Below are 16,782 nucleotides of genomic sequence, written 5' to 3'. Positions count from 1 at the left end.
GCGCTGAAAGAGTTCATGATTCTATGAACAAGTCGATTTACACAGCTATTTTCAAATAACAAATTAACAAATTTCCTTTTCGGCGGGAATTCAGCTGTTGGAGTGGGCGGAACTACAGAGTCGAGCGGTGAGTATTTAAACTCGCTGCTTCGCGGATTCGAGTCTTTCCGGCGGGAATTCAGCTGTTGGAGTGGGCGGAGCTACAGTGTCGAGCGGTGAGTATTTAAACTCGCTGCTTCGCGGATTCGAGTCTTTCCGGCGGGAATTCAGCTGTTGGAGTGGGCGGAGCTACAGAGTCGAGCGGTGAGTATTTAAACTCGCTGCTTCGCGGATTCGAGTCTTTCCGGCGGGAATTCAGCTGTTGGAGTGGGCGGAGCTACAGAGTCGAGCGGTAAGTATTTAAACTCGCTGCTTCGCGGATTCGAGTCTTTCCGGCGGGAATTCAGCTGTTGGAGTGGGCGGAGCTACAGAGTCGAGCGGTGAGTATTTAAACTCGCTGCTTCGCGGATTCGAGTCTTTCCGGCGGGAATTCAGCTGTTGGAGTGGGCGGAGCTACAGAGTCGAGCGGTGAGTATTTAAACTCGCTGCTTCGCGGATTCGAGTCTTTCCGGCGGGAATTCAGCTGTTGGAGTGGGCGGAGCTACAGAGTCGAGCGGTGAGTATTTAAACTCGCTGCTTCGCGGATTCGAGTCTTTCCGGCGGGAATTCAGCTGTTGGAGTGGGCGGAGCTACAGTGTCGAGCGGTGAGTATTTAAACTCGCTGCTTCGCGGATTCGAGTCTTTCCGGCGGGAATTCAGCTGGTGGAGTGGGCGGAGCTACAGAGTCGAGCGGTGAGTATTTAAACTCGCTGCTTCGCGGATTCGAGTCTTTCCGGCGGGAATTCAGCTGTTGGAGTGGGCGGAGCTACAGAGTCGAGCGGTGAGTATTTAAACTCGCTGCTTCGCGGATTCGAGTCTTTCCGGCGGGAATTCAGCTGTTGGAGTGGGCGGAGCTACAGAGTCGAGCGGTGAGTATTTAAACTCGCTGCTTCGCGGATTCGAGTCTTTCCGGCGGGAATTCAGCTGTTGGAGTGGGCGGAGCTACAGAGTCGAGCGGTGAGTATTTAAACTCGCTGCTTCGCGGATTCGAGTCTTTCCGGCGGGAATTCAGCTGTTGGAGTGGGCGGAGCTACAGAGTCGAGCGGTGAGTATTTAAACTCGCTGCTTCGCGGATTCGAGTCCGGCGGGAATTCAGCTGTTGGAGTGGGCGGAGCTACAGAGTCGAGCGGTGAGTATTTAAACTCGCTGCTTCGCGGATTTGAGTCTTTCCGGCGGGAATTCAGCTGTTGGAGTGGGCGGAGCTACAGTGTCGAGCGGTGAGTATTTAAACTCGCTGCTTCGCGGATTCGAGTCTTTCCGGCGGGAATTCAGCTGTTGGAGTGGGCGGAGCTACAGAGTCGAGCGGTGAGTATTTAAACTCGCTGCTTCGCGGATTCGAGTCTTTCCGGCGGGAATTCAGCTGTTGGAGTGGGCGGAGCTACAGAGTCGAGCGGTGAGTATTTAAACTCGCTGCTTCGCGGATTCGAGTCTTTCCGGCGGGAATTCAGCTGTTGGAGTGGGCGGAGCTACAGAGTCGAGCGGTGAGTATTTAAACTCGCTGCTTCGCGGATTCGAGTCTTTCCGGCGGGAATTCAGCTGTTGGAGTGGGCGGAGCTACAGTGTTGAGCGGCGAGTATTTAAACTCGCTGCTTCGCGGATTCGAGTCTTTCCGGCGGGAATTCAGCTGTTGGAGTGGGCGGAGCTGCTTCGCTGCTTAAACAGCGGCCACAGGGTCTTTCGGATAAATTTGAAGAGTGACATCACAGCAAAGCAGTGACCTGATTGGCTGGTAAGGAAAGTGCTCCAATTAGCAGTAGCCGGGAGAAATGTAACTCTTCGTGTGTTGGTAAGTATTATGATTGGTAAATAAAATCTTTATTCCTTTCACGTATTCATTATTTGATATTATATTTGTAATCAGTTAAGATAAAGTGTAAAAATGGCAGGAGATCCCAGACCCGTGTTATGCTCCTCGTGCTCAATGTGGGAGCTCAGGGACACGGCCGATGCCCCTGACTCCTTCATGTGCGGGAAGTGTGTCCAGCTGCAGCTCCTGTTAGACCGCATGACGGCTCTGGAGCTGCGGATGGACTCACTTTTGAGCATCCGCGATGCTGAGGAGGTCGTGGGTAGCACGTTCAGTGAGTTGGTCATGCCGCAGATTAGGATTGGTGAGGGAGACAGGGAATGGGTGACCAAAAGGCAGAGAAAGAGCAGAAAGGCAGTGCAGGTGTCCCCTGCGGTCATCGCCCTCCAAAACCGGTATACCGTTTTGGATACTGTTGGGGGCGATGACTCACCAGTGGAAGGCAGTAGTGGCCAAGTTCATGGCACCATGGCTGGCTCTGCTGCACAGAAGGGTGGGAAAAAGACTGGCAGGGCTATAGTCATAGGGGATTCAATCGTAAGGGGAGTAGACAGGCGTTTCTGTGGTCGAAAACGAGGCTCCCGAATGGTATGTTGCCTCCCGGGTGCACGGGTCAGGGATGTCTCAGATCGGCTGCAGGACATACTGAAGGGGGAGGGTGAACAGCCAGTTGTCGTGGTGCATATAGGCACCAATGATATAGGTAAAAAATGGGATGAGGTCCTACAATCAGAATTTAGAGAGTTAGGAGATAAGTTAAAAAGTAGGACCTCAAAGGTTGTAATCTCAGGATTGCTACCAGTGCCACGAGACAGTCAGAGTAGAAATTCAAGAATAGTCAGAATGAATACGTGGCTTGAGAGATGGTGCAGGATGGAGGGGGTTCAGATTTCTGGGACATTGGAACCGGTTCTGGGGGCGGTGGGACCATTACAAATCGGATGGTCTACACCTGGGCAGGACTGGAACCAATGTCCTCGGGAGTGCTTTTGCTAACACTGTCGGGGAGGTTTTAAACTAATGTGGCAGGGGGATGGGAAGTTAGAGGTCAGTAAAGAGGCAGCAACTAAAGCCAGTAAGGTACTAGATAATAAACTCATTGTGACTAAGGGGAAGAGTAGACAGGGAAGAGATGAACGCAAAGGGACAGGTGGTCTGAGGTGCATTTGTTTTAATGTGAGAAGTGTAGCAGGTAAGGCAGATGAATTTAGGGCTTGGATTAGTACCTGGGAATATGATGTTATTGGTATTACTGAGACTTGGTTGAGGGAAGGGCAAGATTGGCAATTAAATATCCCAGGATATAGATGCTTCAGGAGGGATAGAGAGGGAGGTAAAAGGGGTGCAGGAGTTGCATTACTGGTCAGAGATGTTATCACAGCTGTGATTAAGGAGGGCACTATGGAGGATTCAAGCACTGAGGCAATATGGGTAGAGCTAAGAAATAGGAAGGGTGCAGTAACATTGTTGGGACTTTACTACAGGCCTCCCAAAAGCGAGCGTGAAGTAGAGGTACAAATATGTAGACAGATTATAGAAAAATGTAGGAGCAATAGGGTGGTCGTGATGGGAGATTTTAACTTCCCCAACATTGAATGGGACTCATGTACTGTTGGAGGCGTTGATGGAGCAGAATTTGTAAGGAGCATCCAGGAGAGTTTTTTAGAGCAGTATGTAAATAGTCAAACTCGGGAAGGAGCCATACTGGACCTAGTTTTATGGAATGATCCCAACCAGATGGTTGAAGTTTCAGTAGGTGAGAATAACGATCACAATTCTGTAAGTTTTAGAATACTCATGGACAAAGGCGAGAGTGGTCCTAAAGGAACAGTGTTAAATTGGGGAAAGGCCAAGTATAACAAAATTTGGCAGGAGCTAGGGAATGTGGATTAGGGGCAGCTGTTTAAGGGTAAATCCACATTTGAAATGTGGGAGTCTTTTAAGGAAAGGTTGATTAGAGTGCAGGACAGACATGTCCCTGTGAAAATGAGGGATAGAAATGGCAAGGTTAGGGAACCATGGATGACGGGTGGAATTGTGAGACTAGCTAAGATGAAAAAGGAAGCATACATAAGATCTAGGCTACTTAAAACTGATGAAGCTTTGGAGGAATATCGGGAAAGTAGGACAAATCTCAAACATGCAATAAAGAGGGCTAAAAGGGGTCATGAAATATCTTTGGCTAACAGGGTTAAGGCAAATCCCAAAGCCGTTTATTCGTATATAAGGAGCACGAGGTAACTAGAGAAAGGATTGGCCCACTCAAAGACAAAAGAGGGAATTTATGTGTGGAGTCAGAGGAAATGGGTTGATGCACGACCAATGACCACTAAAGCAAGGCTGTAGTCCAACTGAAGGCGTTAATAAGCGAGATGTTTCCCCCAGCAGCTCAGGTACAGAATGAAGGCTTCTGGGGTGGTACGGGCTCTTATACCCCGCCTTGCAGGGCGGAGCTACCATACTGATTGACCAATAGGAAACATACATATCTACCAATGGTGTTCCAGCATTACCAGGTACAGTAATACCCCTACACAGACTACCACATTCACCCCCTGTTAAAAAAGAGTCCGGCGGGGTTGGTGGCCTGATATTACAACATAGTAACGTGGTAGAAATTATAGTTATGGCGGTACCGTAATACCTCCAAACAGCGTTTTGTAACTATTTACAATTCTATTTACTATTTACAGTTTATGATTCATAATTAACTATACACTTTAAAATGAAGCAATCAGTCAATCGGGGAATCGGGGGCCCTGGTCATCCTCTGTGATCGTCGAAGCTTCGGTAGTGACTCCGGTGGAGGCTCAGGCGTCGGTGACTCCGGGGGCGTGGTCTCGATCTCTGTGGCAGTTTTGAGACCCCTGGTGGAGAAAATGGTTGACCTGGGATGGGAGCGTCTGCGGGGTGCGTCGGTGGGTGGGGGGGGGGCTAGACGCGGCCGGCGGAATGACCGATCCTCCTGTAAGGTGCACTAGTGGGAGGGAGGGTGGGACTGGTGGCTGGGGTGTGCGTGGGGCTCCGGCGGGCGGCAAGTCTCGTAGGGAGACCGTATCTTGTCAGCCATCAGGGTACGCCACGTAGGTGTACTGGGGGTTAGCGTGGAGAAGGTGGACCCTCTCGACCAATGGGTCTGACTTGTGTGCTCGCACGTATTTTCGGAGCAGGATGGGTCCGGGAGCTGCCACCCAGGTCAGGAGCGAGGTCCCAGAGGAGGACTTCCTGGGGAAGACCAGGAGACGTTCGTGAAGTGTTTGGTTGGTTGCGGTACAAAGCAGTGACCGGATGGAGTGGAGGGCATCCGAGAGGACTTGCTGCCAGCGGGAGACTGGGAGATTTCTGGACCATAGGGCCAGTAGGACGGTCTTCCAGACCGTTCCGTTCTCTCTCTCTACCTGTCCGTTTCCCCGGGGGTTGTAACTGGTCGTCCTGCTCGAGGCGATGCCCTTGCTGAGCAGGAATTGACGCAGTTCGGTGCTCATAAACGCGGACCCCCTATCACTATGTATGTAAGCGGGGAACCCGAACAGTGCAAAGATGCTATGGAGGGCCTTGATGACGATGGTTGCGGTCATGTCGGGGCAGGGGATGGCGAATGGGAACCGGGAGTACTCGTCAATCATGTTCAGGAAGTACGTGTTGCGGCCGGTGGAGGGGAGGGGGCCTTTGAAGTCCATGCTGAGGCGTTCAAAGGGACGGGAAGCCTTTATCAGGTGCGCTTTCTCTGGCCGGTAGAAGTGCGGTTTGCACTCCGCGCAGATTTGGCAATCGTTGGTGGCTGTCCTGACCTCCTCGATGGAGTAGGGCAGGTTGCGGGTCTTGACGAAATGGAAAGAGCGAGTGACCCCCGGGTGGCAGAGGTCCTCGCGGAGGGCACGGAGGCGGTGCACTTGTGCGTTGGCACATGTGCCACGGGACAGGGCATCAGGAAGCTCGTTTAGCCTCCCGGGACGATAGAAGATCTCGTAGTTGTAGGTGGAGAGTTCGATCCTCCACCGCAAGATTTTATCCATTTTTTATCTTGCCCCGCTGTGCATTATCGAACATGAAAGCAACCAACCGTTGGTCAGTGAGGAGAGTGAATCTCCTGCCGGTCAGGTAATGCCTCCAATGTCGCACAGCTTCTACTATGGCCTGGGCCTCCTTTTCGACTGAGGAGTGGTGGATTTCGGAAGCATGGAGGGTACGTGAGAAGAAGGCCACTGGTCTGCCCGCTTGGTTGAGGGTGGCCGCCAGAGCTACGTCAGACGCGTCGCTCTCGACCTGGAAGGGAAGGGACTCGTCAATGGCGTGCATCGTGGCCTTTGCACTGTCTACTTTGATGCGGCTGAAGGCCTGGCGGGCCTCTATCAACAGGGGAAAAGCTGTGGATTGGATCAGGGGATGGGCCTTGTCCGCATAGTTGGGGACCCACTGGGCATAGTAAGAGAAAAACCCTAGGCAGCATTTCAGGGCCTTGGAGCAGTGAGGGAGGGCGAACTCCATAAGGGGGCGCATGCGTTCAGGGTCAGGGTCTATAACTCCATTTCGCACTACGTAGCCGAGGATGGCTAGGCAGTCAGTGTTAAACATGCATTTATCCTTGTTGTATGTAAGGTTAAGGATCTTTGCGGTCTGGAGGAATGTTCGGAGGTTGGTGTCATGGTCCTTCTGGTCGTGGCCGCAGATGGTGACATTATCAAGATACGGGAATGTTGCCCGTAAACCGTACCCGTCAACCATTCAGTCCATCTCGCGCTGGAAGACCGAGACCCCATTGGTGACACTGAAGGAAACCCTTAAGAAGTGATAGAGCCGCCCGTCTGCCTCAAAGGCAGTGTATTTGCGGTCACTAGTGCAGATGGGGAGCTGGTGGTAGGCGGACTTAAGATCCACTGTGGAGAAGACCTTGTAATGCGCGATCCTGTTTACCAGGTCGGATATGCGGGGGAGAGGGTATGCGTCCAGCTGCGTAAACCTGTTGATGGTCTGATTGTAGTCCATGACCATCCTATGCTTCTCCCCGGTCTTTACCACCATTACTTGAGCTCTCCAGGGACTGTTGCTAGCTTCAATGACTCCTTCCCTCAGTAGCCTTTGGACCTCTGACCTAATAAAGATCCGATCCTGGACACTGTACCGTCTGCTTCTGGTGGCGATTGGTTTGCAATCCGGGGTGAAGTTCGCAAACAGGCAAGGCGGATCGACCTTGAGGGTCGCGAGGCCGCAGACAGTGAGGGGGGTTATAGGGCCGCCGAATTTGAAAGTTAGACTTTGGAGATTACACTGGAAGTCTAAACCTAGGAGTGTGGCCGCGCAGAGGTGGGGAAGGACTTAGAGCCGGTAATTTTTAAACTCCCTTCCCTGGACTGTGAGGTTTGCTACACAAAACCCCTTTATCTCTACTGAGTGGGAACCGGTGGCCAGGGAGATTTTTTGATTAACGGGATGGACGAGGAGAGAACAGCGCCTTACCGTGTCGGGGTGTATGAAGCTCTCTGTGCTCCCAGAGTCGATTAAGCAGGACGTCTCATGTCCGTTGATTAGTACTGTTGTTGTAGCAGTTGAGAGTGTTCGAGGCCGGGACTGATCCAGGGTCACCGAGGCTAATCTCAGCAGTTGAGTGTTCTCTTCGGGCGTTGTGCGGTCAGCCGAGCTGGGGTCCTGGGGGTCCATCCAAGATGGCGACTCCCATTGGTCGCACATGGCTGGGGTGCACAAAATGGCGGCGCCCGTCCATCGAACGTGGCGCGCGCGGGACAAGATGGCGACGCCCAGGGACCGCACGTGGCTCTGGAGTAGGAAGATGGCGACGCCCGCTTGCGCACGGGGACTGTGGAGAGGTTTGTGGTGGCGGTCCGCATTCGCCACCAGAGACGAAGCTGCCGGGGGTGCTTGGCCTGCCCACAAAAGTAGCAGCAGGGCCCCCTGGGGTTGCCAGGCCGCTTTGCAGCACAAGCTTGTGGGGGGATGGGGGATGTCTCGGGGTCGGTCGCGGAGGGGTTCCACGCTGCCCAGGGGGCTGCTGCGCAGTTGGAACGTAAGCGCGGGTGTTTCTGGAGGCCACATCCAGGGAACCTGCAAGGGCCCGTGCCTCCTTGAGGCCTAGGCTGTCTTTTTCCAGCAATCGCTGGCGGATTTGGGAGGACAGCATACCTGCCACGAAAGCGTCCCGGATCAAGAGTTCTGTGTGGTCGCTTGCTGATACTTGCGGGCAGCTGCAGTTTCTCCCCAACACCAGGAGCGCACGGTAGAATTTTTCCAGCGATTCCCCAGGGATTTGTCACCTCGTTGCTAGCAGATGTCGGACGTAGACCTGGTTTACCGGGCGAATATAATGTCCTTTTAGCAGCTCTATTGGTGCATCGAAGTCTTCCGCGTCCTCGATGAGTGTGTAAATTTCCGGGCTCACCCTCGAGTGCAGGACTTGCATTTTCTGTTCTCCCCTGGGTGTGCTTTCGGCCGTTCCGAGATATCCTCCAGCCAGTGCTTGAAGATTGCCGCTGAGTTCGCCGCGTGGGGGCTGAGTTGCAGACACTCCGGCTTGATTCGGAGCTCCATCCTTTTAAATCTAGCTTATTAAATTGATGCACGATCAATGACCGCTAAAGCGAGGCTGTAGTCCAACTGAAGGCTTTAATAAGCTAGATGTTTCCCCCAGCAGCTCAGGTACAGAGTAAAGACTGCTGGGGCGATACGGGCTCTTAAACCCCGCCTTGCAGGGCGGAGCTACCATACAGCTTGACCAATCGGAAACATACAATATCTACTAATGGTGTTCCAGCATTACCAGGTACCGTAATACCTCGACACAGACTACCACATGGGTGAGATTCTTAATAAGTATTTTGCATCGGTATTCACCATGGAGAGAGACATGACGGATGTTGAGGTTAGGGATGGATGTTTAAATACTCTAGGTCAAGTCGGCATAAGAAAGGGCGAAATTTTGGGTTTCTAAAAGGTATTAAGGTGGACAAATCCCCAGGTCTGGATGGGATCTATCCCAGGTTACTGAGGGAAGCGAGGGACAAAATAGCTGGGGCCTTAACAGATATCTTTGCAGCATCCTTGAGCACGAGTGAGGTCCCGGAGGACTGGAGAATTGCTAATGTTGTCCCTTTGTTTAAGAAGGGTAGCAGGGATAATCCAGGTAATTATAGACCTGTGATCTTGACGTCACTGGTAGGCAAACTGTTGGAGAAGATACTGAGGGATAGGATCTATTGACATTTGGAAGAAAATAGACTTATCAGTGATAGGCAGCATGGTTTTGTGCAGGGAAGGTCATGTCTTACAAACCTAATAGAATTCTTTGAGGAAGTGACAAAGTTAATTGATGAGGGAAGGGCTGTAAATGTCATATACATGGACTTCAGTAAGGCATTTGATAAAGTTTCCCATGGCAGGTTGATGGAAAAAGTGAAGTCGCATGGGGTTCAGGGTGTACTAGCTAGATGAATAAAGAGCTGGCTGGGCAACAGGAGACAGAGCGTAGTGGTGGAAGGAAGTGTCTCAAAATGGAGAAAGGTGACTAGTGGTGTTCCACAGGGATCCGTGCTTGGACCACTATTGTTTGTGATATACCTAAATGATCTGGACGAAGGTATAGGTGGTCTGATTAGCAAGTTTGCAGATGATACTAAGATTGGTGGAGTTGCAGAAAGCGAGGGGGACTGTCAGCGAATACAGCAAAATATAGATAGATTGGAGAGTTGGGCAGAGAAATGGCAGATGGAGTTCAATCCAAGCAAATGCGAGGTGATGCATTTTGGAAGATCCAATTCAAGAGCGGACTATACGGTCAATGTAAGAGTCCTGGGGAAAATTGATGTACAGAGAGATCTGGGAGTTCAGGTCCATTGTACCCTGAAGGTGGCAACGCGGGTCGATAGAGTGGTCAAGAAGGCATACAGCATGCTTGCCTTCATCGGACAGGGTATTGAGTACAAGAGTCGGCAGGTCATGTCACAGTTGTATAGGACTTTGGTTAGGCCACATTTGGAATACTGCATGCAGTTCTGGTCGCCACATTACCAGAAGGATATGGATGCTTTGGAGAGGGTGCAGAGGAGGTTCACCAGGATGTTGCCTGGTATGGAGGGTGCTAGCTATGAAGAAAGTTTGAGTAGATTAGGATTGTTTTTGTTGGAAAGACGGAGGTTGAGGGGGGACCTGATTGAGGTCAACAATATGATAGGAGGTATGGACAGGGTGGACAGCAACAAGCTTTTTCCAAGAGTGGGGGTGTCAATTACAAGGGGTCATGATTTCAAGGTGAGAGGGGGAAAGTTTAAGGGAGATGTGCGTGGAAAGTTTTTTACGCAGAGGGTGGTGGGTGCCTGGAACGCTTTGCCAGCGGAGGTGGTAGAGGCGGGCACGATAGCATCATTTAAGATGCATCTAGACAGATATATGAACGGGCAGGGAACAGAGGGAAGTAGATCCTTGGAAAATAGGCGACAGGTTTAGATAAAAGATCAGAATCGGCGCGGGCTGGGGGGGCCGAAGGGCCTGTTCCTGTGCTGTAATTTTCTTTGTTCTTTGTTCAAATTTGAAGTGTGACATTTCCGATGGCTAAGTGGCCTGCCCAGACTGGGTGGAAATGCTCTGTTGCTGTTAATGCCGACGGACTGTGTATACTCACTGATGAAGTGCAGGCTGTGGGAACGTGACAGGCGATAAACAGATGGTAAACCACACACACGCAGGCATCACGGAAAGCCAGTGCAAAATCATATCCAGTACAGAGTGGGGGAGAGACAGGAGTCACTGAATACCCTTCTCACCCACACCAGGCGAGAGCTCTCTTTGTTAGAGCTCTGTGTCCATCGTAATTCATTATTGCTTCCATGAGGTGGAATTCCTCCCAGAATACCCAGTGATCTAGGTAAGATAAAGTGTTTATTGTTGAGTTTCCTGTATTTTCTCTTACCGAGGAATTGTCACTATCATTGAGACTTGAACTGGGATTTGTGAGAATTAACATTAAATTGTCGATGATATCTATCCATTTTACAAGCTGGTATTCAAGCACTTCGACAGTCATATCTGACATAAGGGTTTAAGAGATAAATGAAAGAATGGGAGTGAAAATAGCAGAGACTGAGAGAAAGAAAACGGCAGAAACAGAAAGAAAAATAAGGGGCAGAGACACAGAAAGAAAGAAGGAAGAGAAATAAAATTTGAGAGTGTGAGAGAAAGAGACAGAAATAGAAAGAGGGAGAGAAATAAATAGTGAGAACATAAGGAAAGGGTAGAGAAAGGGAAAACAAAGCAAAATAAAGGAATTGGGAAAGACAGTATGAAAAAAGGACATTAAAAAGTGAGCAAAGATTTGGGGAGAGTGCAAGAGAAAGAAATGGATGGAAGGTGAGAGAAAGGAGAGAGGGAAAGCAATAAGGAAAATGTGAGAGCAGAGTGAGGAAACTTTAGGAAAACATTGTGAGAATCAGTGAGAATGGAAAAAGTCAGCCAGAAGGAAGATAGCGCAATACTTCGGAGATAAGCATATGTGCAGAACATGTTGCCAGTTGCTCATGCTGAAGCCGAACTGTTGGAGCTTGGGGAACAGTGGGAATCACTGCAGTGCATCTGGGAGTTTGAGAATTTCCTGTATCTTACATTTCATGAGGTGGTCACCCCACTGACATAGACAGTGCAAGAGGTGAAGGAGTGAATGACACACAGATAGGGTAGGAGGGAGACACCAGTACAGCAGGAGAATTCCAGTTCAGTGGTTCTCATTAACCAGCCTTCAATATTGATACTGGGGTGGGGAACGGTAACTTAGAGGAATATGGGAGGAATTAAACTCCCAGCACCATGGTGCAGTATAAGGGTGTTCAGCAGGGCAAGGGTTAATGTGGGACTGAGGAAACAGTGCTTTCCACAGAATGGTGTGGCGAGTCACACGGTGGTAGTCTGTGTGTAGAAGAGCCTGGAAGAAACCAGCATGGTAACAACACCCATGTATGTTAGACATATATATCGTTTTTTTTCTTGTTTTTATTTTATAAATTTAGCTTCGGACTGGCCCACCAGGTCAGGGGAACAAATGGCCTTTCGTTCAGGTCCTGAGTCTGCAGGATTCAAAAGCTGGTATAAACTGGTAGCTATCTCGTAGCGAGCGTTGACTGGAGACTTACTTGGTTGATGCGGCAGCTTGGACGGGCCACTCTCACGGGTTGATTCAAGTTGCTGAGTGACCCTGCCAAAGAAGGACGATTTGAACTTAGGGGGCTTTACTTTATAGTCTCCAGGGGCTTCCCGCCCTTTGGGGCAGACCCCGTACATGGTTCCAAGTGATTGGACTACTTTCCGATCACTTGGATCGATTTCTCCAATGCTGGAGCGGTTCCCTGATCACTAGGCGGTTCCTAAATGTTCGTTGGCCTTCCTTTGTCTTGGCTCCTGCTGGCGCCGAGGAGTCTGGCTTGGCTTTATTTACCTTAACTGTTGCCATTATGCCTGGGAATCGCACATTACTATGCAGATGGCTGCTGGTTTCAGTGCTGTCTGGTTTCTTACAGGTCTCAATACACATGATTTTGTATTTGCTAGTCTTTGCCTGTGTTGGCTGAATTTCCCTTCAGCCTTTGCGGTTCTCCATTTATATAGTTAATATTTATCTATAAACACTTTGGGGAGGATTTCACGGTTGTCCTCGCTGGCGGGATCATCTGCTGCGCCGACGGCAAACCCCCGCCTCGGGTTTCCCCGGCGGTTTGGGGGGGTGGATGGATTCAATGGGAAAGTCACTGACAGCGGCAGGACCAGAAGATGGATTTCCAGCTTGGGTCCCTATCTGTGCGGAGTCTGCACGTTCTCCCCGTGTCTGCGTGGGTTTCCTCTGGGTGCTCCGGTTTCCTCCCACAGTCCAAAGATGTGCAGGTTAGGTGGATTGGCTAAATTGCCTTTAGTGTCTAAAAACATTATGTGGGGTTACTGGGTTACGGGGTTAGGGTGGAGGGTTCTCTTTCCAAGGGCCGGTGCAGGCTCGATGGGCCAAATGGCTTCCTTCTGCACTGTAAATTCTATGAAACAAATCCCCCCACCGGCCAATGGCAGGCCGCTGCCCGCCCTCAAGAAGCAGGCCGTGTGGTTTCACACAAGCCTCCAGCCTGCTCATTGAAACACCAAACATGCTTGCAACACACAAAAGATTTGACTGGGCTTAGGAATAAACGAAACAGTAATCATTGTGGATTTTATAGTTAAGGACAGAGACAGGTGTTTCTGTAATGGCAAATATGATTTCTAAATGACGTGTTATATTCCTGGTGTTGGGATAAAGGATATTACTGAGCTGGTGCAGATTGTTCTGTGAGGGAAAGAGGGAACAGCCAGGAATCATTGGCCATGTTGGAACTTGTCATAACCCCCACGAGACCTATGGGGAAGCCATTATCAATCTTCCCGTGTGATGCACGATCAATTGCATGAAGACTAAAATTGGGTACAACTGTGGCTTTATTGCAGTCAGATGCGTGGCCTCCTGCTGCAGCTGGCGAAATGGCAGGGCACTGGAGGTCATACATATTTATACAGTACTCCGTGGGCGGAGCCAGCCGGCAGGAGCAAGAGCAAGAGCACCCATCACGACAGCGAGGCCGCAAACGGTAAGTGGGGGGGGGGCGCCGCCGAATTTGAGGGTGAGGCTCTGGAGGTTGCACTGGAAGTCCAGGCCCAACAGGAGTGCAGCGCAAGATTAGGACGGACATAGAGGCGGATGTTACTAAATTCTACGCCCTGGACCATGAGGGTGACTACCAAAGCCTCGGATCAGGACAGAGTGGGATCCGGATGCTGGGGAGATCCTTTGATTGACAGGATGGACCGCGAGGAAGCAGCGCCTTACCGTATCTGGGTGAACAAAGCTTTCGGTGCTCCCGGAGTCCAGCAGGCACGAGGTCGCGTGGCCGTTGATTTTAACCGTCGTCGAAGCAGTGGCCAGGTTGTGCGGGCGAGATTGGTCCAGCGTCATCGAAGCAAGCTGCGTGTAGCCATCGGATGCTTCGGGTGGCAAGCGTCTGCGGTTCCGATATCGCGATGTCTGGAGAACCTGTGGCGGACAAGGTGGCGGCGCCCCTGGTGCGCACATTGCGGGGTCGGGACAAGATGGCGGCGCCCATGGTACGCACATTCCGGGGTCGGGACAAGATGGCGGCGCCCATGGGGCGCACGTGGCCGAAGGGGGACAAGATGGCGGCACTCATTGGTCGCACATGGACCCAGGAGGAGAAGATGGCGGCTCCCATTGTGCGTCTGGCATGTGGGAGGGTGCGATAGTGGGCGCGATCGCAGCGACTGCGCGAGCCTGGCTGGCATACAGCCGCGAAGTGGCCCTTTTTACTGCAGGCTTTACAAACTGCATTGCGGGCCGGGCAGTGTTGGTGGGGGTGCTTCTGCTGACCGCAGAAGTAGCAACGGGGACCCCCGGGGTGCGCGGATTGGCGCAGGCGCAGGTGTATTGGGAAGGCAGGGCCCCGGCTGAGGAAGTCGGCGGCGGGGTCCAGGTGGGGTAGGAAGGAGTAGAAAGGTGGGCAGCGCAGCGGGAGGGGTACGATTGTACGTTACGGGATGCGACCATCATGGAGAGCGCCAAAATTTTCATCTCCGCCAGATCGAGCGTGGCCCCTTCCAGTAATCGTTCTCGGATGCGGTCCGACGCAATCCCCGTCACAAAGGCATCGCGCATGAGGAGATTCGCATGTTCGCCGGCCGTGAAGGCCTGACAGTCACAGTCCCGGACGAGTGGAATTAGGGTCCGCCAGAAGTCTTCAATGTAGTTGCGAGCGGGTGGCGAGTACGTGCCTGGCGAAGAGCATGTTCGTCTTCTGCGCGTAGTGTTCCTTAAGGAGTTCCATTGCTTTTGTGTAATTCGTGGCGTCTTGGATCAACGGGAACACGCTGGAGCTCAGTCTGGAGTACAGGACGTTTATCTTCTGAGCCTCCGTTGGCTCAGGGTCCGCAGCCTTGATGTAGGCCTCAAAACAGGCTAGCCAGTGAGTAAAGTCTTTCCTGGCATCGGGCGAGTGCGGATCCAGCTGCAGGCGATCGGGCTTAATTCTGATATCCATTCTGTGGAAAAATCTGACTGTGATAAATTGATGCACGATCAATTGCACAAAGACTAACGTTGGGTACAACTGTGGCTTTATTACAGTCAGATGCGTGGCCTCCTGCTGCAGCTGGCGAAATGGCAGGGCACTGGAGGTCATGCATATTTATACAGTTCTCCGTGGGCGGAGCCAGCTGGCAGGACCTACCGGCGAACCTGTAGTGCAGGTCCTACCTTACATCTCCTATTACAGTGGTTCACCACACCGTGGGACCCGTGGAGTACGACCTTCCCAGGTAGGAGGGCAGGTGCCACCCGGCTGGGGCTTGTTAGAACTGAACATAAAAGCCAGCCCAAGCAGGGACCAGGCAGTTGGTTGTCCCAACGGCGACTGGGATTGTGGATAGTTACTGCCGTGTCAGTTTATTATAAATAGTTTAAAATAAATCCTTGCTTCCTACCGCTGGCTAACAACAGGGAGGCACAGTGGCACAGTGGTGAGCATTGCTGCCTCACGGTGCTGAGGACCCGGGTTCAATCCCGGCCCCAGGTCACTGTCCATGTGGAGTTTGCACATTCTCCCCATGAGTGCGTGTGTCTCACCCCCACAAACCAAAGATGTACAGGGTAGTGGATTGGCCACACTAAAATGCCCCTTAATTGGAAAACAAAGAATTGGGTACTCTAAATTTATTTTAAAAAAAGAACTAATGACTGAGGCAAGAAAACGTTCTCCCCGTGTCTGCTCTGGTTTCCTCCCACAGTACAAAGATGTGCAGGTTAGGTGGATTGGCCATGCTAAATTGCCCCTTAGTGTCCAGAAATGTGCAGGTTAGGTTATGGGGCGGGGTGGATGGAGGAGTTTAAATGTGTAGCTCATTCAAAGGGTCAGTACAGACTCAATGGGCTGAATGGCCTCTTTCTGCCCTGTAGGGATTCTATGATTCTATTCTATAAAAAGAGTTGAAGTCCTTCAGGCAGCTTTTTCAGGAGCTAAGAAAGATGATAAAAACAGGACCTCAAAAGTAATAGCCTCAGGATTACCCTCAATGCGACGTGTAAATGTATATGAAAACATGTGAATTATCTGATGATTCACAACTGTTTTATTCTGATACCTTAATTTCAGTACAAACACTGGCTTCCGCCCTTCCTTTCTCAATCCTCTCCCTGCCCAGAAGCAGCCCACTTCCCCTTCCTACTGGGAATAAACCCAGCTCTTAATGCAAGCCTCAATGAGTATCAGCTGCTCTCAATTCACTCTGAAGCTAGACCTGGTTTACTCTTCAAGGTTCCTGCATTTCTAACATTGACGATAGTGATGTGTTGGGTAGTCTGGGTCGATGTGGACTGCACTTGATGCAGTGTAGCGAGAGACAGACCTCCAACACTTGATAAGATGCAACATGATTTTATTTAACATCTAAACTATTATACATGTTCAACTGTGGGTTGACACTATGCTGACTTGACTAGAGACCTGATACTAGCCTAACCAGACTTACTAGCTACCACATGGTGTTTGCACTGGCCAGCTCACTAACTCTGACTGTCCCAGAGGCTGGGTCCCGAGAGAACAGGAAAACTGGTGCCCTCTGGCTTTATAGTGGTCGTGTTCTGTCTGGTGATTGGCTGCTCTGATCTGTGTGCTTACTGGTCATCCTGTGTGCCAATCACTGCCTGTCTGCACTCCATTATATGCATAGATGTATATTATGACAGGTAGGAAGGTAGAGGTGGTAAATATGGAAAAATGGTGCAGGAAGGAGACTTTCAGATTCTTGGGACATTG

At 51.0% G+C, this 16,782-nt stretch overlaps 1 protein-coding gene across 3 annotated transcripts in view; it reads left to right on the top strand.

Annotated features, from left to right (window-relative positions):
* The first annotated feature begins 1,525 nt into the window (after positions 1-1,525).
* The window catches only part of LOC140393932 (uncharacterized), a 224,242-nt gene continuing 208,985 nt past the window's right edge, over positions 1,526-16,782 (top strand). For 2 of the 3 annotated variants that reach the window (XM_072480584.1, XM_072480582.1), the window contains exon 1: positions 1,526-1,619. The gene's annotated coding sequence lies outside the window, so the exon portion shown is untranslated. Of the gene's footprint in view, positions 1,620-10,699; positions 10,818-16,782 lie in introns of those variants that run through there. The other variant, XM_072480583.1, reaches the window with a different exon arrangement.

This window comes from Scyliorhinus torazame, chromosome 17 (genome assembly GCF_047496885.1).
Source record: "Scyliorhinus torazame isolate Kashiwa2021f chromosome 17, sScyTor2.1, whole genome shotgun sequence".
Lineage (NCBI taxonomy): Eukaryota > Metazoa > Chordata > Chondrichthyes > Carcharhiniformes > Scyliorhinidae > Scyliorhinus > Scyliorhinus torazame.
This window is presented reverse-complemented; position numbering and strand designations above follow the sequence as displayed.